Source organism: Maylandia zebra, linkage group LG3 (genome assembly GCF_041146795.1).
Source record: "Maylandia zebra isolate NMK-2024a linkage group LG3, Mzebra_GT3a, whole genome shotgun sequence".
Classification (NCBI taxonomy): Eukaryota; Metazoa; Chordata; class Actinopteri; order Cichliformes; family Cichlidae; genus Maylandia; species Maylandia zebra.
In genome coordinates, this window is record NC_135169.1 from 1,309,196 (window position 1) to 1,336,381 (window position 27,186).

The 27,186-nt window shown below is 41.0% G+C and overlaps 2 long non-coding RNA genes across 5 annotated transcripts in view; both read left to right on the top strand.

Annotated features, from left to right (window-relative positions):
* LOC112430732 (uncharacterized) overlaps positions 1-27,186 on the top strand; it is a 220,313-nt gene that overhangs the window by 184,857 nt on the left and 8,270 nt on the right. The window lies entirely within an intron of this gene.
* LOC143414280 (uncharacterized) lies at positions 48-17,342 on the top strand. Its single transcript, XR_013094807.1, has 3 exons — positions 48-2,576; positions 12,508-12,605; positions 13,088-17,342. It is a non-coding gene; the product is annotated as an uncharacterized LOC143414280 (long non-coding RNA).

Here is a 27,186-nt window from a genome sequence, read left to right on the forward strand (position 1 = left end):
TTAAATAGAGTTGAAGTTAAATCCCGTTAAATGGGACATTGGCGCCACCTACTGTTGAAAAAGTCACCCTGCAACATTCACAAAGGGCAAGGGATTCTGGGTAATTCTCAGAATAATGGAGGATTCCTGCGAGGTAAGGAATGCGCAAATGTCGTGGGGAGGAAAATTCATATCGCAGGCTGTTAAAGTAATACAGTCTGACCGGATTATTTTTGTTGTTTATATATCATTTGTTGCGGGTCATTTCTCCAGTCTTTATGTTGAACTGAGTGCACGTTTATGTGAGATTTATTTATTGGGAGGAGAGGAAACAAATCGGGAGCATAGTTAGCTAACTCTGTTGTTGCTTTCATTCCAACTCAGTCCTTATTTATATGAAAGTAGCTATATTGTGGTGGGGCTTGTTTATTTGTTTTGTTTGTTTGTTTTGTCTTTGCTTTACTTTTACTTTATATGTTGTTTGTTTAATTTAAGGCTAAAAGAAAATTAAATCAATGAGAGGTAAAATTTGAGGGGTAGGGACTAATAACGTCTGCCTACTCCCTTTCGAACAAAAGTATAGAATTATATTTTGTAATGATTGTGAATACACATGTTTGAAATAAAAATGAACTGAACTGAACTGTTAGTGATCCTCCATCTGGATGGATGATAAAAGCCCCGGAACAATCTAGCAGGTGGAGATGGCCCATATCTCTGGGACTGATTTGTGCTAATAACGTCCATTGTATGGACTGATAACATCCGAAGCTGGTGAATAAAGTCAGCCAGGTGCTAGCTGTGCCATTACCCAGCATACACCACTCCTTCCATAAATGCAGTAAGCGATACAAATGTATTTAACTTATCTGCTGTTTTTCAGGTTGTTGTTTCCATTTATAATGTGTTCAGTCACTACAATGCGATTTTGGAAATGCATAAATATACAGATAACGGGCTCTTCCGCGGAAATCTCGTTTCGTCAATAAACAACGTTTAGAGAGCTCTATAGTATTCAATAAGAGGACCCTGCACGTCAACTCTCGAAGTGAGGGGGGTACCCTGCGCGCCAATAAGCGAAACAGAGGGAGCCTGACCATGCGTCACACGTTTGATGTGTGTTGGGCTGAAGCGGCATCTATTAACCAACTCGCAAGATTAAAAAAAAAAAACTGAAAATAAACCACCAAACACGAAAACACCAGACATTATAATACAGACTTATAATTTGCACCGATGTATTTTTGACATTCTACCAGCAAAAAGTGAGCGCGAGAGCCCTCGGTGCGCCTGCTTGCTGCTGAAGTCAAAGTAAACTTTATTGTCATCTCTGCTACATACAGTACAGAATATAGAGAGACGAGACGACGAGGCTCCAGTTACAGCAGTGCAAGTGAACAAACAATGTATATAAGAAGAGTAAGAAAATAAATATACACTTTAGGACTAAGCATTGAGCCAAATTTAGTAATGCCAACAAATTAAATGAACAATATTTGTCTCTTATATATGATACATGTATATGTAAAAGATACTTTTCTTTGAATGAGGATTTAAGGTGATGGGAAATATAAATAACTGCAACTTGAATCTTTACTGAAGCTCAGTATTTGACAGAGTTCACTCACATGTACTCAGCAGTGTACCTGCACATGTGATGTGACAATAAAAGTGATTTGATTTGAGAGTTCAAACTCACTGCTGTAATAACTAATAATGATTAATATAATAACTATAATATTGGCCATATCATATTTACACTGACTTTAGTCTCATAAACAACATTAGCTAATTGTTATTTACTAGCTGATCTTAAATGACTGTTCAGTACAGAAATGAAGCCCAACAATCATGTTTTACAGTCCTGTGGTCTCAGCCTCAGATACTTATTAAATCACACAAAGCTCGTGTAGAAACACACAAACAAATGTACAAAATATGTTCTTCGCCATTTCTGTCAAATAAACCTGTATGAAACGTTTCCAGCGGTTAGTATCATGGTTGCTAGGCAACCTGGGCAGCGCGACGGAGGCTAGACCATCCCATTTCACAAGCCTATAAGCCTCGCACTTCCGGCCTTAGCGGTCTTTGAGTACGCGGCCCTTGTGAACCGTTATTCAGAACCTGAATTAGGATACAGCCTGTTCCAGTTCTCAGCACCGCTCCTCTCTTTCCCTGAGTACTTGGTAATTCTACTTCCCACGATGACGTTTTGATGGAGGCCAAGGAAAAGAGTTTAGGAAAAGGAGATGGGCACTAATTTTGAAATAAAACCCCACGTGGTTACGTTGCGCAGCTGAGTCACGTGACCGCACAGTACCAAATCACCACGGAGCCAGGAAAAAGGGGCGGAGAAAGTGTGTGTGCAGGAGAGGAGTCGAGCAGAGAGAGCTGCGTTTTCATGAAACGGGAGTAAAGTAGTAAACTTACAGGAAAATATACCACTACCAACGTTTAGATCGATATCTGCATCGATCAGCACACCCTTGTCTCCTGGATCCGAACCACGTGGGTCTCTGCTCCCTGATCTGTTTCCTGTTTGGAAAGACTTCCAGCTTAATCACGAAGTTGCTCTCGGTTTGTGGGCTCATCTGAAGGTAAGCACCGAGCTAACTTTAATGTGGGTTCAGTTTCTGTTGAGAATAATAGATTGCTTGGTATACATTGGACTGTAGAGTTTGTGATTGCTTGCAACATTATAAAATGGCGGTTGCTAGGGGGTAAGAATACATACAGAAAAATGGTCTTGGAATATGAACAAAAGGATGGGCTGCAGGGCAAGAGAACAACCAACCCCCACCCCCAGGAAGGCACAGATACAAGCCTGGGGGAGGGAAATCAGCCTTTAGAATAGGACTTCATAGGATGATCTCCAGATGCATGTGTATTTCATGTACTTCCAGCGTAAATAAAGCCGATATACAAAAGCTGATTTTGCATATATATTGTATGTGTGTATATGTGTATGTATTAGGGGTGCAACGATACACAAAATTCACGGTTCGGTTCGACACTTTAGTGTCACGGTTTGATATTTTTTCGATACAAAAAAAAATGTTCATGCCTTTTTAATTTGTCATTTATTAAAATTCTAAATATATATTTGAACTCTAAAGTACAGTTTTTGATCTGATCGAGAAATCACTCATCTTTGGAAAATAGAGGGTTTTTTTTTTACAGAGAATGGCTCTTTCCAAAATAAAAGCTATACTATACGCTTCTTCTGGGGTATATTCGCAGCAGCATATTAACCCTTTAAGACCTACCATAGAACCAAGTCCACCAGAGCTTATATTATATTTTTACATGCTGTAGTGCCATTTTTGGGAGCATTTCAAGTTGCTATACATCAATAAAACCATTATAGGCCAACTTTTAATAATATGTCTGAATTAAGTGCATAGTAATTACATACATTGCAAAAAAGTGCAATAAACTACAAAAAAATGTAAAATCGTTTTTTTAAACATATATTTCTAGTTAGTGAAATTTAAGAGGCTTATCCCTCAAAACTGTAAATACAAAAAAGTTGCACAAAATAGTTTCCCACCACAGGACATTTATTTTAAGTGTCTTCATAGTTTTATTTTTGAAATACACCAATTTTTATATACTGCAGGAAAATGAAAATAAATATTATAATGCAAATTTGCAAAAAAACAGCATATGCATCAAAATAAACTATTTCCAGCAGTGCAATATGAGTTCTAAGCATCCCAGAAACGACACAGAAAGTCATAAAGTCAAAGATAACTTTTAAAAACACAAGTATAAGCTCATAAGGCCCTGATTAGGGATGGGTTTCGTTTAGGTTTTATCCGATACTGGTGCCAAACCGGTACTTTTGAATCCGTGCCGGTACTTAAACAGTGCTCGAACTGGTGCTTAAAGAATGGAGAACACAAAATTGGTCCAAAAACCTCTCATGTTCAGCTGCTTTTTTGTAAAAAGATAACAATGTTAGCCTTTTCTGCAGCTATGGGGCATACAGTTGTGGTCAAAAGTTTACATACACTTGTAAAGAATATAATACAATGGCTCTACCGAGTGTCCCGTTATTTCTAAAACTCTGATTTTTCTCTGATAGAGTGATTGGAACAGATACTTCGTTGTCACAAAAAACATTCATGAAGTTTGGTTCTTTAATGACTTTATTATGGGTTAACAGAAAAAAGTGATCACATCTGCTGGGTCAGAAATATACATACAGCAGTGCTAATATTTGGTTACATGTCCCTTAGCCATTTTCACTTCAATTAGGTGCCTTTGGTAGCCATCCACAAGCTTCTGGCAAGCTTCTATTTGAATCTTTGACCACTCCTCTTCACAGAATTGGTGCAGTTCAGTTAAATTTGATGGCTTTCTGACATGGACTTGTTTCTTCAGCATTATCTTTAATGTTTTTAATGAGGTTTAAGTCAGGACTTTGGGAAGGCCATTCTAAAACCTTTATTCTAGCCTGACTTAGCCATTCCTTTACCACTTTTGATGTGTGTTTGGGGTCACTGTCCTGTTGGAACACCCAACTGTGCCCGAGACCCAACCTTCGTGCTGATGATTTTAGGTTATGTTGAAGAATGTGAAGGTAATCCTCCTTCTTCATTATCCCATTTACTCTCTGTAAAGCACCAGTTCCATTGGCAGCAAAACAGCCCCACAGCATAATACTCCCACCACCATGCTTGATTGTAGGCATGGTGTTCTTGGGGTTAAAGGCCTCACCTTTTCTCCTCCAAACATATTGCTGGACATTGTGGCCAAAAAGCTTGATTTTTGTTTCATCTGACCACAGAACTTTCCTCCAGAATGTCTTATCTTTGTCCACGTGATCAGCAGCAAACTTCGAGCCTTAAGGTGCCGCTTTTGGAGCGAGGGCTTCTTTCTTGCACGACAGCCTCTCAGTCCATGGAGATGCAAAACACGTTTGACTGTGGACAATGACACCTGTGTTCCAGCAGCTTCTAATTCTTGGCAGATCTGCTTTTTGGTGATTCTTGGTTGACTCTTCACCCTCCTGACCAATTTTCTCTCAGCAGCAGGTGATAGCTTGCGTTTTCTTCCTGATCTTGGCAGTGACGAAACAGTGCCATGAACTTTATACTTACAAACAATTGTTTGCACTGTTGCTCTTAGGACATGCAGCTGCTTTGAAATGGCCCCAAGTGACTTTCCTGACTTGTTCAAGTCAATAATTCACTTTTTCAGATCCATGCTGAGCTCCTTTGACTTTCCTATTGTAGTGTTTGTGGGCGTTTGTATCCAATGAGCCCTATTTAACTGGTCTAAGAGAAGTCACCAGCTGTCATCACTCATAATCACTCACAAGAAGTTAAGAGGCCATGCTATGAAGCTCAGTTCACTGACAACTTTCTAAGTCACCAAAATTGCTAATTCATGTTGCCGTATGTATATTTTTGACCCAGAAAATGTGATCACCTTTTTACTGTTAACCCATAATAAAGTCATTAAAGAACCAAACTTCATGAATGTTTTTTGTGACAACGAAGTATCTGTTCCAATCACTCTATCAGAGAAAAATCAGAGTTTTAGAAATAACGGGACACTCAGTAGAGCCATTATATTATATTCTTTACAAGTGTATGTAAACTTTTGACCACAACTGTATATGGTATCACTCTTGGCTGGAAGCAGTGCTTAAACAATGTAAAAAACACAAACTTTGTCCAAAACCTCTCATGTTTAACTGTTTTCCACTTTTTCTTTGGTCATTTTAGCCTTTTTGGCCAGGGTGAAGAGAGTATCTGCCATCAAAAAAGAAGACAGCCGCATGTAGCTATGATGATGTTTGCTAGTTCACCTTACGTGCATTAATGTAATAACGTGGTTAGCCTACTTAACGTAAATTGCACGCGAACAACATTAAGCTACTCACGCAGAGAAGAAAGGCTGCTGCTGCCGTCATCATTTCTGCTACACTGGCAGGGCTAGGGGCCAGGACTCTACTCTTTGGGTTTTTGGGGATGTTGCTAACTCCAGGTCCGATAACAGGCAACCTAACCGCAGTAGATGTGCACGGTGTGAGGTCTCGCAGCAAGCTATCAAATACGGCGCAATAATATTTGACAACTTTTAACTGATTTTTCTAACTTTAATACACTAAAGTTAAACCTAATTTCTTTTTTATTTTTAGATATACAATTTTTATTCGTTATCAAGAATATCATAAAACATAACAACTAAACAGAAAAAAGAAAAAAAAACACATCCACACACACACCCGCAATTGCTCAAAGTTAATCAGTGTGTTGTTTTGATACAAATCGCCAATTACCCTTTACAGCCGATCGGAGCGGGCACGCTCTGTTTTGCGTAACTATTTTTAAATCCCGGTAGCTCTGCAACCAAGTAAGCTAGCGCAATAATTTTTTTTGCATATGAAACTGGAGGAGTTGTACTTACATCTTATGCCATCAGCTTGTCCTAGGTCACAGTTTCCTTCCACATATAGCTTTGCAAAAACTGCATAAAAATCACTTGCAGCAACAAAAACATGATATTCCAGAAACACGCTTCGCCGATCCATCAGCTGTTTGTAACACTTCCTACGTCCATCAGCGCGAACTATCACATGACCGCATGACCTGCCCGAAACCGGAAGTGACGTCATTTTGCGGAAATGTAGTTTTTTTACGATCGGGGCCTTATGAGCTTGTGTTTTACTTGTTATGTGTTTTAAAAAGTTATGTTTGACTTTATGACTTTCTGTGTCGTTTCTGGGATGCTTAAGACTCATATTGCACTGCTGGAAATAGTTTATTTTGATGCATATTCTGTTATTTTGCAAATTTGCATTATAATATTTATTTTCGTTTTTCCTGCAGTATATAAAAATTGGTGTATTTCAAAAATAAAACTATGAAGACACTCAAAATAAATTTCCTGTGGTGGGAAACTAGTTTGTGTAACTTTTTTGTATTTACAGTTTTGAGGGATAAGCCTCTTAAATTTCTCTAACTAGAAATATGTTAAAAAAACAAAAACGATTTTCAATTTTTTTGTAGTTTATTGCACTTTTTTGCAATTTATGTAATTACTATGCACCTAATGCAGACATATTATTAAAGTTTGGGCTATAATGGTTGTATTGATGTATAGCAACTTGAAATGCTCCCAAAAATGGCTCCACAGCATGTAAAAAGATATGATACAATGGGGCAAAAAAGTATTTAGTCATTCACCGATTGTGCAAGTTCCCCCACTTAAAATGATGACAGAGGTCAGTAATTTGCACCAGATGTACACTTCAACTGTGAGAGACAGAATGTGAAAAAATAATCCATGAATTCACATGGTAGGATTTGTAAAGAATTTATTCGTAAATCAGGGTGGCAAATAAGTATTTGGTCAATAACAAAAATACAACTCAATACTTTGTAACATAACCTTTGTTGGCAATAACAGAGGTCAAACATTTACTATAGGTCTGTACCAGGTTTGCACACACAGTAGCTGGTATTTTGGCCCATTCCTCCATGCAGATCTTCTCGAGAGCAGTGATGTTTTGGGGCTGTCGCCGAGCAACACGGACTTTCAACTCCCGCCACAGATTTTCTATGGGGTTGAGGTCTGGAGACTGGCTAGGCCACTCCAGGACTTTCAAATGCTTCTTACGGAGCCACTCCTTTGTTGCCCGGGCGGTGTGTTTTGGATCATTGTCATGTTGGAAGACCCAGCCTCGTTTCATCTTCAAAGTTCTCACTGATGGAAGGAGGTTTTGGCTCAAAATCTCACGATACATGGCCCCATTCATTCTGTCCTTAACACGGATCAGTCGTCCTGTCCCCTTGGCAGAAAAACAGCCCCATAGCATGATGCTTCCACCTCCATGCTTCACAGTAGGTATGGTGTACTTGGGATGCAACTCAGTATTCTTCGTCCTCCAAACACGACGAGTTGAGTTTATACCAAAAAGTTCTACTTTGGTTTCATCTGACCACATGACATTCTCCCAATCCTCTGCTGTGTCATCCATGTGCTCTCTGGCAAACTTCAGACGGGCCTGGACATGCACTGGCTTCAGCAGCAGAACACGTCTGGCACTGCGGGATTTGATTCCCTGCCGTTGTAGTGTGTTACTGATGGTGACCTTTGTTACTTTGGTCCCAACTCTCTGCAGGTCATTCACCAGGTCCCCCCGTGTGGTTCTGGGATCTTTGCTCACCGTTCTCATGATCATTTTGACCCCACGGGATGAGATCTTGCGTGGAGCCCCAGATCGTGGGAGATTATCAGTGGTCTTGTATGTCTTCCATTTTCTGATGATTGCTCCCACAGTTGATTTTTTTCACACCAAGCTGCTTGCCTATTGTAGATTCACTCTTCCCAGTCTGGTGCAGGTCTACAATACTTTTCCTGGTGTCCTTCGAGAGCTCTTTGGTCTTGGCCATGGCGGAGTTTGGAGTCTGACTGTTTGAGGCTGTGGACAGGTGTCTTTTATACAGATGATGGGTTCAAACAGGTGCCATTCATACAGGTAACGAGTGGGGGACAGAAAAGCGTCTTACAGGAGACGTTACAGGTCTGTGAGAGCCAGAGATTTTCCATGTTTGAGGTGACCAAATACTTATTTTCCACCCTGATTTACGAATAAATTCTTTACAAATCCTACCATGTGAATTCATGGATTTTTTTTTCACATTCTGTCTCTCACAGTTGAAGTGTACCTCTGGTGCAAATTACTGACCTCTGTGCAAGTTCCCCCACTTAAAATGATGACAATCGGTGGCTGACTAAATACTTTTTTGCCCCACTGTAAACGCGGGAGAATACTCATTTTGATTAGGTTCACACGCCCCTAATTTCTAAACCTAATTTCTAGTAAGTGGCCCAGCCCCTCCTATATTTTTATGTATGTGGCCCTTAGTGAAAAAAGTTTGGACACCCCTGAGGTACAGGATCATCAGGAGGTCCTTTGTCCCTCTTTGGAGGAAACTCCCACTGGGTTTAAATCTTGGACTCTCCATCATTTGACCCTTAGAACTGAAGAAGCTTCTCAGATGAGAGGTGAAACGTCTTCAAGCAACTCAAAGAAGTCCAGACGCTTTTCTTTCCAAGCTCCTTAGACTACGATGACCTGGATGACTAAGAACCTTCACAGACAGATATATATATATATATATATATATATATATATATATATATATATATATTAGGGGTACAACGATACACAAAATTCACGGTTCGGTTCGGTTCGATACTTTGGTGTCACGGTTCGATATTTTTTCGATACAAAAAAAATGTTCATGCCTTTTTAATTTGTCATTTATTAAAATTATAAATATATATTTGAACTCAAAAGTACAGTTTTTAAATTTAACCCTAACCCTTGTGCGCGTTTTTTATTTTGACAGCGAATGCGCACCTGCGGACCACTTATGTGCAGCCCTGGTTATTTAGCTCGTCATATTGCAGCCACAGAAATAATTTTGTCCATGAAACCATAAAGCTGCACTTTCTTTTTGCCTTATAGTCTCATTTGTCATAACTTCTCCATTTTGTGGTAAGCTTTTCTTTGGCTGTCACTTCTTCACCCTGACCTGTCTTATTTGGCTCAGCAGAACTAAAATATATATCTGTCTGTGAAGGTTCTCAGTCATCCAGGTCATCGTAGTCAAATATAAATCCTGCTGCTTTTACACACGCACTCACATAAGCTCAGCGATTCTCTGCGCGATCAACCTCTCACATGTTTAAGCTGCGGGAGATTTCACTTGTCATGTTTGCATAGTAAGCTAACAATTAATAAGACGATGTCAGAGGAATTGGTGCACAAATTATCATCACTCACATATCAGTGCTGTCGCTCTCTATACACAGTTCGCACGATTGCAAAGTGAAAGCAAAAAAACAAGCGCAAATTCAAACGCGATTTCAATATGTCACATATTGACAGTGGCTCACCGATGCCAATGACATAATTACCCAGCTACATTTCTGAAAGAATGCAAAAGCATTGACATATATTTTTCCTTCCTACAATAGCCCGACGGGCAGGGTAGCCCGTCTGAAAACAATCGCTAGCCCCAGGACGTCGGGCTAGCGATATTGCGAGCCCTGTATCTGATTGAGGAATCACTCATCTTTGGAAAAGAGAGTTTATTACAGAGAAATGTCTCTTTCCAAAATAAAAGCTATACTATCCGCTTCTTCTGGGCTATATTCTCAGCAGCATGTTAAACATATAAGGAGAATCATGTGTTAACAGCTGTCTAAATGACTCGGCTAAAGTTAGTAGCATGCTTGTTGTTTTTGTCTTTGCACTAGGATGATGTCGGCGTAAATGTGCAGTCATATTCGTTGTGTTCCCACTAGTGCTTTCAGGTTAATCTCGTTGAAATGACCTTAACGCCACAACACGGCAAATCTCCGTTAACGAGCTACCGCCGATCACCCCGTGCATGGGGCTAGACGGCCAACACGTTAACGAGCTAACTGCGCTAACACACTAGTTCCCACCCATGTAATTGAGCATTGCATGGCACATCCAACATACTGTTTTACTTTAGTCCATGACTCGCTTACCTTCAGGGTCATACGTCACATGAAAACCAAAATAATTCCAAACGCCAGATCTGAATTGAGAGTGGTGGAGGTCCATGTTGCTGAGAGCTTAACTTCTATCTTGCTAGCTTGCCCTGCGCTCTTCCTTCTGACTATGCTGTCTGTGTTGAGCGCTCAGTGGATCTGCGCTCGACAGTGCAGCCTAGGCGGAGTAGTCAAACGCAGATTCACTGAGCGCTCAACACAGACAGCATCGTCAGAAGGAAAGTTGATAAAATAAATTACAAATTTTGTATTGTTCGATACATATGCATATCGAACCGAAAGCACTGTATCGAACGGTTCAATATCGATACGAATATCGTTGCACCCCTAATAAATACATATATATATATATATATATATAGCCTAGGCTGCACTGTCGAGCGCAGATCCACTGAGCGCTCAACACAGACAGCATCGTCAGAAGGAAGAGCGCAGGGCAAGCTAGCGAGACAGAAGTTAAGCTCTCCTTACAACATGGACCTCCCCCACTCTCATTTGGATCTGGCGTTTGGAATTATTTTGGTTTTAATGTGACGTATGACCCTGAAGGTAAGCGAGTCATGGACTAAAGTAAAACAGTATATTGGATGTGCCATGCAATGCTCAATTACATGGGTGGGAACTAGTGTGTTAGCGCAGTTAGCTCGTTAACGTGTTGGCCGTCTAGCCCCATGCACGGGGCGATCGGCGGTAGCTCGTTAACGGAGATTTGCCGTGTTGTGGCGTTAAGGTCATTTCAACGAGATTAACCTGAAAGCACTAGTGGGAACACAACGAATATGACTGCACATTTACGCCGACATCATCCTAGTGCAAAGACAAGTGGAAGCAGACAAAAAAAAGCAAGCATGCTACTAACTTTAGCCGAGTCATTTAGACAGCTATTTAATATGCTGCTGAGAATATAGCCCAGAAGAAGCGGATAGTATAGCTTTTATTTTGGAAAGAGACATTTCTCTGTAATAAACTCTCTTTTCCAAAGATGAGTGATTCCTCAATCAGATACAGGGCTCGCAATATCGCTAGCCCAACGTCCCGGGGGTAGCGATTTTTTCAGTCGGGGTACCAAAATCTATCTCTGCCCTGCCCGTCGGGCTATTGTAGGAAGGAAAAATATATGTCAATGCTTTTGCATTCTTTCAGAAATGTAGCTGGGTAATTATGTCATTGGCATCGGTGAGCCACTGTCAAAATGTGACATATTGAAATCGCGTTTGAATTTGCGCTTGTTTTTTTGCTTTCACTTTGCAATCGCGCGAACTGTGTATAGAGAGCGACAGCACTGATATGTGAGTGATGATAATTTGCGCACCAATTCCTCTGACATCGTCTTATTAATCGTTAGCTTACTATGCAAACATGACAAGTGAAATCTCCCGCAGCTTAAACATGTGAGAGGTTGATCGCGCAGAGAATCGCTGAGCTTATGTGAGTGCGTGTGTAAAAGCAGCAGGATTTATATTTGACTACGATGACCTGGATGACTGAGAACCTTCACAGACAGATATATATTTTAGTTCTGCTGAGCCAAATAAGACAGGTCAGGGTGAAGAAGTGACAGCCAAAGAAAAGCTTACCACAAAACGGAGAAGTTATGACAAATGAGACTATAAGGCAAAAAGAAAGTGCAGCTTTATGGTTTCATGGACAAAATTATTTCTGTGGCTGCAATATGACGAGCTAAATAACCAGGGCTGCACATAAGTGGTCCGCAGGTGCGCATTCGCTGTCAAAATAAAAAACGCGCACAAGGGTTAGGGTTAAATTTAAAAACTGTACTTTAGAGTTCAAATATATATTTAGAATTTTAATAAATGACAAATTAAAAAGGCATGAACATTTTTTTTGTATCGAAAAAATATCGAACCGTGACACCAAAGTATCGAACCGAACCGAACCGTGAATTTTGTGTATCGTTGCACCCCTAATATATATATATTGTATTTTTTGTGTGTGTCCCAGCTGAGTAACAGGAGTCTGGTGGAGCAGCAGAAGGACAGTTTCATCCATTTGGACTCAGCTCAGCCACTACAGAGGAAACAATGACTTCAACACAAAAGGTGAGAACAATATCACAATTACACTTTTTGAAGCTGTGTGCACAGCTGTTTATTTATTTATTTCATTTTATTTTACCTTATTTTTATTGAAAAACCTGTTAACATCAGCTTTATCTTTTGCATCCTGGGTTCCTCCATATATACAGAATCTACATTCACAACCAAAAACCACAGAAGTTAGAAGGAAATACAAAGATCATATTTTATAAGCACACATTGAAACAACAATATCATCAGTTGAACTTGCAATTTCTTATGCGTAAAAGATTTTCTCCACTGATAAATATTTCTTCAATAATGTAATTTTCTTTACAACTCTCATTGTGTCACATCATTGTAATGTGATACTGTCACCAGAAGGTGATGGTAACACACCAACAATGTGTTTGTTGACATGTTTGATTCCACCAACGGAGGGAGTTTCAGTTTGTTCCACGACTGCATTTCACTCACTGCCGCTGTTTGTATCTCTGTCACTGCAGGACCAACATGGAGCGAGAAGTCAGCGCTCTCAGGAGGCCGACAAACCTCACAGAAGAAAAGGAGAGAAAACCTACAGCTGTGACGAGTGTGGAAAGGCTTTTACCCAGTCTGGAAATTTAAAAAAACACCAAGTCATCCACAGTGGAGTTAAACCTTACAGCTGTGATTTGTGTGGAAAGTCTTTTACCCAGTCTGGAAGTTTAAAAACTCACCAACTCATCCACAGTGGAGTTAAAGCGTACAGCTGTGAGTTGTGTGGAAAGTCTTTTACCGAGGCTGGAACTTTAAAAACTCACCAACTCATCCACAGTGGAGTTAAACCTTACAGCTGTGATGAGTGTGGGAAGGATTTTACCAGGTCTGGAGGCTTAAAAAGACACCAACTCATCCACAGTGGAGTTAAGTCATACAGCTGTGACTTGTGTGGAAAGTCTTTTACCTTGGCTCAAAGCCTAAAAACACACCAGCTCATCCACAGTGGAGTTAAGTCATACAGCTGTGACTTGTGTGGAAAGTCTTTTACCCTGGCTCAAAGCCTAAAATCACACAAACTCATCCACAGTGGAGTTAAACCTTACAGCTGTGACTTGTGTGGAAAGTCTTTTACCGAGGCTGGATGCTTAAAAAAACACAAACTCATCCACAGTGGAGTTAAACCTTACAGCTGTGACTTGTGTGGAAAGTCTTTTACCCAGGCTGGAAGCTTAAAAATACACCAACTCATCCACAGTGGAGTTAAAGCACACACCTGTGACTTGTGTGGAAAGTCTTTTACCCGGGCTGGAGAATTAAAAATACACAGACTCATCCACAGTGAATTTAAAGCGTACAACTGTGACTTGTGTGGAAAGTCTTTTACCCACGCTCAAAACTTTAAAGCACACCAACTCATCCACAGTGGAGTTAAACCTTACAGCTGTGACTTGTGTGGAAAGTCTTTTACCCATCGTAAATGCTTAAAATTACACCATATCATCCACAGTGGAGTTAAAGCACACAGCTGTGAGATGTGTGGCAAGACGTTTGCTCAAAATAGCGACTTACAGAAGCATCTAGTTACCCACTCTGGAATTAAGGCGTACAGCTGCGACTTTTGTGGAAAAAGTTTCAGCGACAAACAGTACCGAAATATTCACCTACGGTTTCACACTGGAAATGATGTTTCCCGCTGTGATCAGTGTGGGAAACTGTTTGCAACAGATGCACAGTTACAACAACACATGTTTATCCACACTGAGGAGAGACCTTATAAATGTGACCTGTGTCAGAAGACCTTTAAATCTCCACATCACCTGAAAAAACACCAAAAGACCCACACCAGAAAGTAACTCTACAAGTGCAGTTATTGTGAGGATGTATTTATGTTTTATCTTGTAATTTTAACCTGATTGTTTGGAACAAGTCTGATCAGTAAACTTATGGAGTTATACTGAGTGTTATAATGTAAACAGTAAAATGTAATTGGACGTTGGCAGAGATGCTCTTTGTTTCAGGCGACATTCAGGATAAAAACGTTAAAGGAATTCCCTGACTTACACTGTCTTTGTTTAGAATCAGAGCGACACAGATGGATCCAGTTCTCAACCCTGTCGTCACTGTGGTGGTGGGAAAGCTTCTCTGTGACCTTTGTAGAAAAACTTCCAATCATCAACGGGACCTTAAACCACAAACAAAGCCACACTGGAGACAAAATGAACTACTGCAAAGAATGTGTGAGAGGCTTCCACACACCAAGTACATTAAAATACATGACCTCTCCACAGTGGGGTCAAAAAGCACATCTGTGACCAGTGTGGGTCATCCTTCACCACTGGACATAAGCTCAGTGAAAAACCATAAGGGAATCCACACTGTGACAAAAATGTTTGCCCTAGACTGCAGTTTATTGTCACTTTGCAGTTTCCATGTCCACTTCATAAGGTAAAGAAAAAGCATCCTTACATCTTAGTACAGGGGTGACCACCTCCAGGCCTCAAGAGTAGGGATGGTTACCGGTATCCGGTACCACATAAACTGTAGTAACCAGACCAGAAAGCAGCACACATTTTGGTGCTTTTTTTCCCTGAGATGTCATACACTTTGGATTCTAGCCAATCATTTTACGTTTCCCAGGATAGTAGGCGGGCCCAGGTATGTACGTTCTTTTCCAGCAGAGCTACAGATTAAAAATACCCAAGGCGAAGTGGCTGTACTTCACAGCAAAAGATGCAAACTAAGCAGCCTGCAACAAGTGCTTTAAGGTGATACTGTGCAAAGAAGGTAACACCTCAAAATCTGGTGAAACACCTGGCGACACATAGCGTTTTTTTAAAAGCCAATAAATGCACCGTATTTGATAGCTTGCACATCTACTGTGGGTGTAGTGCATGTTATCGAACCTGGAGTTAGCAACATCCCCCCAAAACCCGAAGAGTAGAGTCCTGGCCCCTAGCCCTGCCAGTGTAGCAGAAATTATGATGGATGATGATGTCAGTGCAGCCTTTCTTCTCTGCGTGAGTAGCTTAATGTTGTTCGTGTGTAATTTACGTTGAGTAGGCTAACCACGTTATTATATTAATGCATGTAAGGTGAACTAGCAAACATCATCGTATTTACATGCGGCTGTCTTCTTTTTTGATGGCAGATACTCCCTTCACCCTGGCCAAAAAGGCCAAAATGACCAAAGAAAAAGTGGAAAACAGTTAAAAAAGAGAGGTTTTTGGACAAAATTTGTGTTTTTTCCATTCTTTAAGCACTGCTTCCAGCCAAGAGTGATACCATATATGCCCTGTAGCTGCAGAAAAGGCTAACATTGTTATCTTTTTACGAACAACAGCTAAACATAAGAGGTTTTGTGGAAAAAGTTTGTGTCCTCTATTTTTTAAGCACCGGTTCGAGCACTGTTTAAGTACCGGCACGGATTCAAATGTACCGGTTTGGCACCAGTATCGGATAAAACCTAAATAATACCCATCTGTACACAAGAGCCAGTGTCTTTTAGGTTTTAGATAACACCCTTGGTCAATACACCTGGTACAGATGATTAGTTCATTGCCAGGCCTCTAGAGAACTTCTAGAAATGCCGATGGGGTAATTTTTCCCAATTAAGTCAGCTGTGCCGGATCAAGGTCACAAACCTGCAGGAAACCAGCTCTTGGGCCTGGAGCTGGCCATCCCTGTATTTGTGGATACAGTTTCAGCAACAATAGAAAGACATGGATTTGTGATTAACTTGACAATGTCCTGCATGATAACCATATCCTGGAAACACATGTCAAATTCTGCAACTTTTAAATTCACTGTAGATTTCCTCGCCTCTAGTGTGCCCTTTAATGGCAAAAGTATGAGAAACAAGTCTTCAAAAACCTTTTATAGCGCTTATATAATCAGCAGCTCAGAATAACCTGTCGAACCTGAAGCAGTATAATATGTTCAGACTGACAGACGGGGTCATAGGTGCAGTGATGCAAACGTTGCACTGATCTGTTGTCATGAAGAGAGAGTTGAACGTAAAAGTGAAGCCGTCAATTTACTGGTCAAGCAACGTCACTACCCTCATCTGTGGTTTTGGCTAGTGACCAAAGACTGAGGTCATGGATACATGTGGTGGTAATGAGCTTCCTCTGAAGGGTCAAAAATCCAATCAAACTTCCCCCTTTTGAGCTAGCAATTTGGCAACAGGTGGAAGAAAAAACGCCCTTTTAACAGGAAGAATCCTCCATTAGAACCAGGCTCAGGGAGGGGCGGCCATCTGCCGTGACGTGTTGGAGTTAGAGAAGGAAACAGCACAAAGACATGCTGTGGAAGAGAGCCAGAGAATGATTTAATGCAGAGAGGTCTATTAACATATAGTGGGGGGAAAAGGTGACTGAAGAAATGACATGGACACTGTTACAGTCGCTGACCTCTAGTGACTCTCCCTTTGTAGAAGAGGTTTTTTTTTTCTCCTTTTCTTGTGTTGCAGGTCTGCCTCATGAGCCGCAGCTGAGGTGTGTTCTAGCTCATCAGCCAGAGCATATAGTTTGCCATCCTAAACTGCCACACTCCTGCCACTTCCCCAATTTCTGCCAGAGCTGTGAGCTGTAGTGTTTTGGGCAGCGGGCCTTAGTGTGTATGTGTGTGAGAACTTAAAGCCTGTGGAACTTTGGTTTCCTTTCTTTTATTGTAAGCAAAGGTGTGCCCTTATTGTGTTAATTAGTTCATCATTGTGGAAGCAGGTAGGGGTTCTCTGCCATTTTTGTTTCAACTGTTTTCTCCTGTTCTTGGTTAGACAGGGAGCTCAGCCATTGTATTTTGTTTTGGTTAGTGAGTACTTGGTTTGATTTCTAGCTAAAGGGGGTGTTTTGTTTGTTGTTTTGGCCTTGGAGACCCTGAAGAAAAGAACTTCCCTGTGTTTGTTTTTATTGTAGTAGTTTTGGGCAATAAATCTTGTTTAATGACATCTATTAGCAGACATCAACAGCAGATCCAGGATATGTACTGTGTCCACCAAAAAACTGTTTAAACACCATGAAACAGTTTCAACCTATTAACAGCAAAGACCTGGAGGACATCTTAGGTCAACTGAACTCCTCCTCCTGCTGTTTAGATGTCCTGCCAACAAGTTTTTTCAAAAAGGTCTCAAAGACTTTAGAGTCAGACCTGTTACAGATCGTCAACTTTTCTTTATTATCAGGTGTGTTTACAGCAGTTTTTAGTGATTCTGGAATCAAACCTATACTGAAAAAGGACAATCTTGACAAGACACAAATGAACAACTACAGGCCGATCTCAAATCTCCCGTTTTTAAGTAAGATCATTGAAAAAGCAGTTTCTCAACAGCTCAATTACTTCTTAAAACAGAATAACTGCTACGATGCCTTCCAGTCAGGTTTTAGACAGAACCACAGCACTGAAACCGCTCTGACCAAAGTGTTTAATGACATATGTCTGAATACAGACAGTGGAAAAATGTCAGTCCTAGTTTTACTGGACCTCAGTGCAGCATTTGATACAGTTGACCACAACATATTACTCAAACGACTGGAGAACTGGACAGGTCTTTCAGGAACTGTACTAAACTGGTTCAAAACATACGTAGAAAACAGGAAATACTTTGTATCAATAGGTAACTTCACATCTGAGCAGACAAGTATCACATGTGGAGTTCCCCAAGGTTCCATCTTGGGACCCCTTCTGTTTAACATCTACATGCTCCCACTGGCACAGATTATAAACAACAACAAAATAAACTATCACAGCTATGCAGATGACACACAAATATATATCACAATGTCACCAGGAGACCGAGGCCCTGTACAGGCTCTTGGTAAATGCATTGAGGAAATCAATGACTGGTTGTGCCACAATTTTCTCCAGCTAAACAAAAACAAAACTGAGGTAATAGTCTTTGGCGCCAAAGAAAAACGATTACAGGTCACCAGAGAACTTCAATCTATACATCTAAAAACCACCAACCAGGCGAGAAATTTGGGTGTAGTGATGGATGCAGACCTAAACTTAGAAAAACACATTAAGACAATAACAAAGTCAGCTTACTATCACCTCAAGAATATATCAAGGATAAAAGATCTGATGTCTCAACAGGACCTGGAAAAACTAGTCCATGCATTCATCTTTAGTAGGCTTGATTACTGTAACAGCATCTTTACAAGTCTACCTAAAAAATCAGTCAGACAACTACAGCTCATTCAGAACTCTGCTGCTCGAGTCCTCACTAAGACCAAAAAAGTGGACCACATCAGTCCAGCTCTGAGGTCCTTACACTGGCTGCCTGTCCGTCAGAGGATAGACTTTAAAGTTCTGATGCTGGCCTATAAAGCTCTGAATGGTTTAGGACCAAAATACATCAATGACCTCCTGACCCAGTATGAACCATCCAGATCCCTCAGGTCATCTGGATCCGGTCTTTTATCAGTTCCCAGAGTCAGAACCAGACACGGAGAAGCTGCATTCAGCTTTTATGCTCCTTATATCTGGAACAAACTCCCAGAAAGCCTCAGATCAGCTGAAACACTCAGTTTATTTAAATCCAGATTGAAGACTCACCTGTTCTCAGCTGCATTTGAATAAAGCACCATATCCACACTTTAAGCTTAAATTTCAAAACTTACATTTAACTACTGATTTTATCTACTGTTCTGATTTTATCTGTTTTGATTTTATATACTGTTGTTTGTTTGTTTGTTAATTAGTTAGTTAGTTTATTTGCTTGTTTTATTCAATTTTAAATCATGCTTTTTATTTGTTCTTGTTTCTAATGTCTCTGTAAAGCACTTTGAATCACCTTGTTGTTGAATTGTGCTATACAAATAAACTTGCCTTGCCTTGCCTTGCCTTGCCTATTCTCCAGTAGCTCAGGTGTTCTTTTTCACTTTGCGTTACCCCTCACTCCAGTCAACACTTCGTTTTTAAGTGGGGCGTAACAGACATGTTGAAATCAATTCTCCAACAGAAAGTAATTGATCTAGATTGTGAATATAAGGAGCATAATATAATAGATCCAGAAATAGATTCTGAAAGTAATTTTCTTTCTTCTTTTGTTAAAAATTGTAATTATTTCACACAGGAACAATATGAAAAAAAAAAAATCAACCTAGACGGGAAGCTCTCATTAATTCACTTTAACAGCAGAAGTATGTATTCTAATTTTGATTTCATTAAGGACTACTTGCAACAATTTTCTCACCCCTTCAGTGTTATAGCCGTCACTGAAACTTGGTTCAATGTCCATAAAGGAATAGATTTCTGTTTGAATGGATATGATTTAAAATACATGAATAGATTAAATAAGGCGGGCGGCAGGGTTGCTACATATGTTCTGTAGAATATTTAGCTGATTTAAAGTTTAGAAATGTGTTAAAATATAATGTAGAACTGTTGTAGAGACACTGACACTGCCCTCACTATAATAAAGGCTGATTGTAGGAGTAGATTGTAGACCTCGCCCTCTGAGTGGAAATTCCCCAGAGGATGTCTTAGGGTGGGGGTCTCAAGATTTGTAACTGTGGTCTGGAAGTGAGAGGGGTTTTATGACCTCTAGGGAGTCACCTACACCCACAGTGTTTTAACGGTCACACACACACATCCACACGCACACTCACTCATGTGCACACACATACACACAGGTATGCGCACACACTCACTCACGAGCACTCACATAGACACAGACACAGAGTTTCCAGCACACCGTAAGGGGTTTTATGATGGGGTCACCTCTATAAAGCTGGCTGTAACTAACAAAGGGGTGAAGATTTTTGCAGAGGGACACCGGCCTCTCTTCCCTTCTAGAAGTGCATGCTTAAATGAAGATAAATGAAGATGAAAATGACTACTGAGTCCGGTGCCATCTCTGGACGCTCGAGGAATGAAAAGAACCGGGGTAAAACTGATTTCTCAACAGTTTTGGTGCCGAAACCCTCGGGATTCGCTCTAGGCCCAGAGATGAATTGGCGGAGCTGAGATCGTGAAAAGAGGCGAACAGAGAGCTAGCTCACATGATTAAAAGGTAAGCACGACCTGTTTATTTTCGAACCGTGCATATTGTTTAAAGCCTAAATTATCTGTTCGCTAAGTTGAACGTATCCCAGTGTAAATTCACTCAGTAGAAAAAAAGGCGGCTAGCGTCCGTCTCAGTGCGTTAAAGCAAGAGACTTTTGTAAGAACTCCAAGTTGATGTTTAGCGCCCCGTAAGAAAATCTCAGTGCGTTAAAGCAGCAGATTTTTGTTACGGATTAATAGAATCGGTGTTTCATCCGTCTTAGTTATTAGAAAAAAGTGGCGGTGATCTGTCCTCGTGCGTTAAAGCAGGAAATTTGTGTTACTATTAGTTAGAAAGCGGGGCCGAAAGGCTTTGTCGCCGGCTAAGGGCCGTGTGCGCTCCGAGTTTGGCAACTCCACCCTTGGTTGGACGCGTCCTTGGGATTTGCCAGGTTGGTAACCTGGGCACTGAGGGCGCCCTAAATAACTAAAGATAGGTGTTGGATCCTAGTCGTGGTTGATAATGTGCATGAGAGTGGGGGCAAGTTGCTTTGTTAGTGAGAGAACGACTGCTTGGCTCAGCCCACTGACTGCAGTGTGTGTAGATTGCGTGTGTGTGTGAAAGCGCCGTTAGAGTCGGCGTCTCGTCTGAAGTACGGGAGTCAATTGAAGTAACAAAAAGAATTCGTGTCTAAAAGTGTGTGTTTGTGGTGTGCAGAAATCGCGGTAGGAGGCCGTGTTGCGAATTGTTGGAAACTGAAGTCAATTGGGGGGTTTAATTTGGTTTTATATTTCTTAGGGGAAGAGAAACCGCGGTATCGAGTCCGTGGCGCAGTTTGAATAATTTGTGAGGTGCACGAGCGGACGGCATCCGCTTTGTGTGCCGCTTAGGGTGTTGTCCGGAATAAGCAGAGGAAGAAGTGTCTCGCAGAAAGTTTGAATGGGACTGCGAGAAGCATGAAGTGTGTGTGAGCCAGCCTCGAGGGGCGGGGTTCACAGGTGGAACGAACGAAGAGCAAAATGTGCGTGTGTGAGAGAGAAAGAAAAGGTGGGGGCGAGTGACCAGCCCGTGAGTGTGTGTGAATTCCTTGATGACAAAGAGGGAGACAAAGTACATTAGTTGATTTTTTTGTGAAATAATAAATAGTTAAGAAATCGTAGTGATCAAAGAGGAGAAAGTGAACTAAAGTAAATAAAGCAAATTAAAGAGTGGATTAGTTATAAAGTAATGATAAATTAATTGATAAAATTAACAGTGACATTTAAAGGTGATCAAGTACTCAAGGGTGAATGGAGAATTTGATTGCTGACTGTATGAGAGCTGTTGGGGTGAAAGGAAAATGAGGTTGGAGGAGTGAGTTAACAGGTTAATATGTGGGTGTAAAACAATGGGGTGAAAAAAAAAGAGAGAAAGAAAATCATGAAAACAAAGAAAATAAAAAGTGTGGAAGTGTGAGTGGGAAATTGTCTCCAACTGGGGGAAGCAGTGACGCTACAGGTCACCTTCTTCCCCTGCTGGACACAAAAGAAAACATAATTTGGAGTGTTGTGGATGAAAATAATTAACAACAAAATCAAGAAGATTTTTGTGTTTGCGGTTAAGACCAAATAAAAATTTCATTTTTGGGGTTTAAAGTCAGTAGAGTTCAAAACAAAATAAGCAGAGATGTGTTGCTTTATGAGTGATGAAAACATATGCAGTCACAGTGAATAATGAAAGTCTCTCAGTCTGTCGTTTACAGGTGGGGAACGGACCTGGATCAATTCTCCACGGGCAGCAGTCGGAAGAAAATTATAGGTTAAGATCATTAGAAGAAATAGAAACACCCAGCCAGAATTTTTTGGCTGAATTGTTTTGCAGTTTCCCGTCCTCATCCTGAACAAGCAAGCTCCAAGGAAGCTCTCCCTGAAGACACAGAGTGCAGTTTCAGAAGCACGAGCATGAACATCAACAGTGGACAGGAGTCCAAGAGACAATACCAGAGTTCTGAGCAGAGAGGTCCAGCAGCGCTGTGGGCAAACGACATCAGAAAGAGAAGAACCACCATCTAGATTGGATGGATGGAGATGCGTTTCCAGCAAGCTGCAACCTCACTGTGTGTGAAGGACTTTTGAGAAGACTGTCTGAGTTTGACATTTGCCATGTTTGGAGTGAGATGGCAATGAAAGAGACAGTGGGACAAAGAGAGACACGGGACAAAGCTGAAAAAACTGACTGCCATTGGACTGAAAAGTGGGAGAGAAGAAAAGGAGCAGAAGAGGGCTGAGGCGGCTGTTTTAGTGTGGGGAATCAAATTAGGTTAAGGAATCCGGGGAGACAAGCGACTGCCTGGAAGTGGAGGATTGACACAGTGTCCAGACCACCACAAAAGGGGGAGGAAGACAAGCACTGAGGTATGCAAGTGTACTGTTAGAAAAATGGAAAGGTGACACCACACAGGGGACACCACACATAATATGCACCAGAAAAAAAAAGAGTGAAAAAGAGAGAATTTATATTGTAGATGAAAAAAATTATAGGAAAAAGGTTTTGTGTTGATCAGCCAGGAACAACTACAGTCTCATTTTCTGCTTTTAAGAAAGGACTGTTCACAAGAACAGAGAGAGAGAGAGAGAGAGAGAGAGATGTGTGTTGATTAAGCACTGATAATAATAATGAAAATATCTTAGTTTGTCACTTTCAGGTGAAAAGCAGACCTGAATCAATTTTCCACATGCAGCGGTTGGAAGAAAGTCATAGTTTAACATCATTGGAAACATGCAGGCCAAGTTTCTGGCTAACTTATTTACAGCACCATGTATTTCTCAACCTCACAAGCGAGCTCTCACTCCTTCCTGAAGACAAGGAATGCAGCTCTAAAGAGCAATAACATGGCAGATAAAGGGACAGCAGCAAAGTCCTGAGCAAAGAGTCCCAGCAAGCAGCAGCAATGTGAACAAACAGCATCAGAGAAGAAGAGCAAACCCATCATCCTGCCTGATTGGATGAATGGCACTGTGTTTCCAACAAGCTGCAACTTCACTGTGCATGTGACAAGAACATTTGAGGAGAACTGAGGAGACTGTTGGAGTTTAACATTTGCCACCTTTGGATAAAATGGCAAGAAGAGACAGTGGAACACAGGACAAAGCTGAAGGAGAACTGCCGGCTATTGGACTGTTGAAGTGGGAGAGGACAACAGAGTGAGAAGACTAGGTGAGAACACATGGGAATTATTTAATGTGGGAAATCAAAATTTGGGTTAGCAAACCTGGGGAAAAGAAATCTGACTGCTTAAGTTGGAAAATTGAGAAGGAGTCTGAAACACTGCGAAAATAGAAACATATACAAAATCACATACACAAGCAGAACATGCATTAACCCTACTAACACAAACACAAGAGAGCTCATGAAGATTAGACAACATCTTAAGCATGTGAGTCTGTTTAAAAATCATACACAAAGTGTTACACATTAAAAGAGGGCATTTGTGGAAGGGGTTGACAACACACAGTGTGGTTGCCTATGGTAACCTGCAAGCATTTGGGGTTTAGCTGTGCCTGACTATGACAGAGTTTTTCATTTAGATGTTTCTGAAACAAAATTTGGAGTGAACGGAGTTTGTTTCAGAAAAAAGGGGGAAGGTACATAAAAGGATACATAAAAACAGAAAATGTATTAACCCGACACACACGTAATGAAGATCAAACACAATTTTAAGTAGGTAATTTTGTTACCATCATCCTGTTTGTTTTAGTGAGTGGGTTGAGAACTGATACATAGACGACTGAATTAGTATTATTTTGGGGAACATGATAGCAGGGGTGAACAGAATCCTGCAGCCAGAGTTTAAATGAGTGAAACTAGCAGATTTTTGTTTTGTTTTGTTTTTTGTTTTGTTTTGTTACTGAACTATGGGTGTTTTCTCACCTATAAGAGAAAGAATATTCCGTGACAAGTCTTAAGACCGGGCTTCTGTATTTTTTCTTTTTTCTTTTGTTTTTCAGTTTTATTTGTCAATTTTTATTTCTATTTTTTGAACAGTGCACTGATTTTTGTTTGTGAATTTCTTCTCTTTAAGCAGATCTGCACGTCGGGAATTAAAAGTGCTACACGTCGTAAAGAAAATTGTTATAAGTGAGCTTCTCCACATTAAAATGGGCTCTGGAGAAAGCCACTTATTTGGGACAATTAGAAAATGAGAGTCCCTGCCTAAAAAAGATTCAGCGAGGAAATCCGATCTAAAGTTCTTCTTCTTTTTCTTTTGAAATAACGTCATTTTGCTGAAAGTGGAAACTAAATGCGACGATAGGTTCCACTATCAGCAAAGAAAGAAAGAATGGATGAATGAATGAATGGAAATAAAAACAAACTGACTGACTGGTAAAAGCTGACAAGACTTAACCACGACTCAAGGTTAAGCTCCACCTAGACAGGACAAAAGGGTGGATGAATTTATGTGTTTCCTTTTACAGGAGCAGAAAGATGACAGCAACATCTGAGGTTGCGTGATGGTTTCACCTTTTAAATGCCATTTTCTGTGTTTGTGAATCTACCAGGGGTGTGTTATTCATGTTGCTCACAGAAGTTACTGTGAGAAAGTGTGTACACACCTGCGCAGCGCTAACATTTGCATTCTCTTTTCTACAGCATTACAGTTCTTCATGTGATTTGATGATGTGATTTCTAACAGAACAATTGGTGGATGTTTGTTTCTCTACTACAGGTTATGAGTTGGTGATGCTGTTACACTGTGTTTTGGGGAAAATGTGAAGGCTACTTTGACAATGTGAATAACATGTGAGAAATTTCCTGTGTTGAAAACTAGTGTCACTTCTTTCCACAGCTATGGATGGCTAACTTTATGGTCTTTTTATGGCACCTCTGGAATGTGGATGGCCGACGCCTGCCCACCACATGAGCCATGTGTGTTGCTAATGTTTGTTTTCTTTAAGAGTGCATGTGGAGGATTCAGCAAAAGTGGACAAGTGACATGAGAAAAACAAATAAGGGATGCAGTGTTTATGGAATAGTTGAATATGGGCTCATTAGCCTGCCACTATTGAACTCAAAGTGATAAAATGGGTGGAGTGAAATTGTTTAAGGAAAGTCACAGATTAATTGTGGAATAAATTGGGATGATTCATGATTTGGGACAAATTATGGTAATAATAGTGATTTAATTATTGGAGAAAACCTGCACATGATACTTGTCTGTTATGCTGAGTACTTTATCACTCTCATGATCTATAGTTGGTTGCAAATGTGAAGTTTGATTTAACAGATTTGTCTTCCAGGTTACAGGCTCCAGGTGGAGCTGGGAGTTAAACAAGCTTAACATGTGACTGCTGATTAATGTTTTTACACAGGGTTACAGGTTGGAGTATGGCTGCTCCAAGTGGGAAACCCTGGAGATTGCTTTAGAGAGAATGTGCAACATTCTTGTGCATGTCTCATTGGGGAGTTGACACATGGCGAAAGCCGTGTGGCGAGAGGAGTGTCATTTTTGAATTTGTAGATGTCGTGAGGTGCCATGATGAGAAGGAGTGGCTGAGAGGATCGTCCACAAGATGGGAGCTGAGGCCAGGAGAGAGGCTTCAGGAGGATCAGAGATCATCTTCAGCACAGCGGACATCACACAGAGAGCTGTGCTACTGAGCTTCCAGGAGATCAAGAGGAGACTTCCCACAGCAAGATTTTAAATAAAATGAAAGATTCAATGTTGACGCTGAGGAAGACGACTAAGGTGTACGACGTGCTCTGCCTTAAATCTTCAGCAGCGTTGGAACATGAGAACTCGAGGGATGGAGAGAGCGTGCCAAGCTCTAAAAGTGACGGTGCAGAGGAAGTCCAGCGATGGAATTGTGTTTCTGTGTGAGGCACAAATACTAGGAGACTGGGAAATAGTTGACACCACTTTTCCCAAGGATGAAGATCACCTAAAGTGTGTCACTTTGCCATGCAGATTTGATGCTCTGCAGAGAAGCCTTCTGTGAGGGAGAGATGTAAATAGACGAGCCTTTTATCTACATTTAAATCATGTCAACTTCTCTAGGCTGGTTGAGGGGGAATTGGAGAAAAATGGTAGTGTTAGGTGTGACTGTTGTTATTGTAACTGTGATTTTTCTTATAAGTGAATTTCCCAGAGACAGACCTGAATCCATTCCAGCGACTGCATCATCACAGGCCACGGTGAAGCGAACCAAACGTAGTGAAACAGGTAAATCAGATGAGTGTTTTGATTATTATGGCGGTGTAGAGTTGGACTACGTTAAAGGGTCCACTACTTCGTACACATTCGATCTTTGTGCTGTCATTAAATGTCCATCCATTCGCTTCCGCTTATCCTTTTCAGGGTTGCGGGGGGCGCTGGAGCCTATCCCAGCTGTCATAGGGTGAGAGGCAGGGTACACCCTGGACGGGTCGCCAGTCTGTCGCAGGGCTAACACACAGGGACAGACAACCATTCACCCTCACATTCACTCGCACATTCACACCTAGTGGCAATTTGGATTATCCAATTAACCTATCCCCACAAGCTGCATGTCTTTGGACGGTGGGAGGAAGCCGGAGTACCCGGAGAGAACCCACGCAAACACGGGGAGAACATGCAAACTCCACACAGAAAGACCCCGGCCTGATGGTGGAATTGAACTCAGG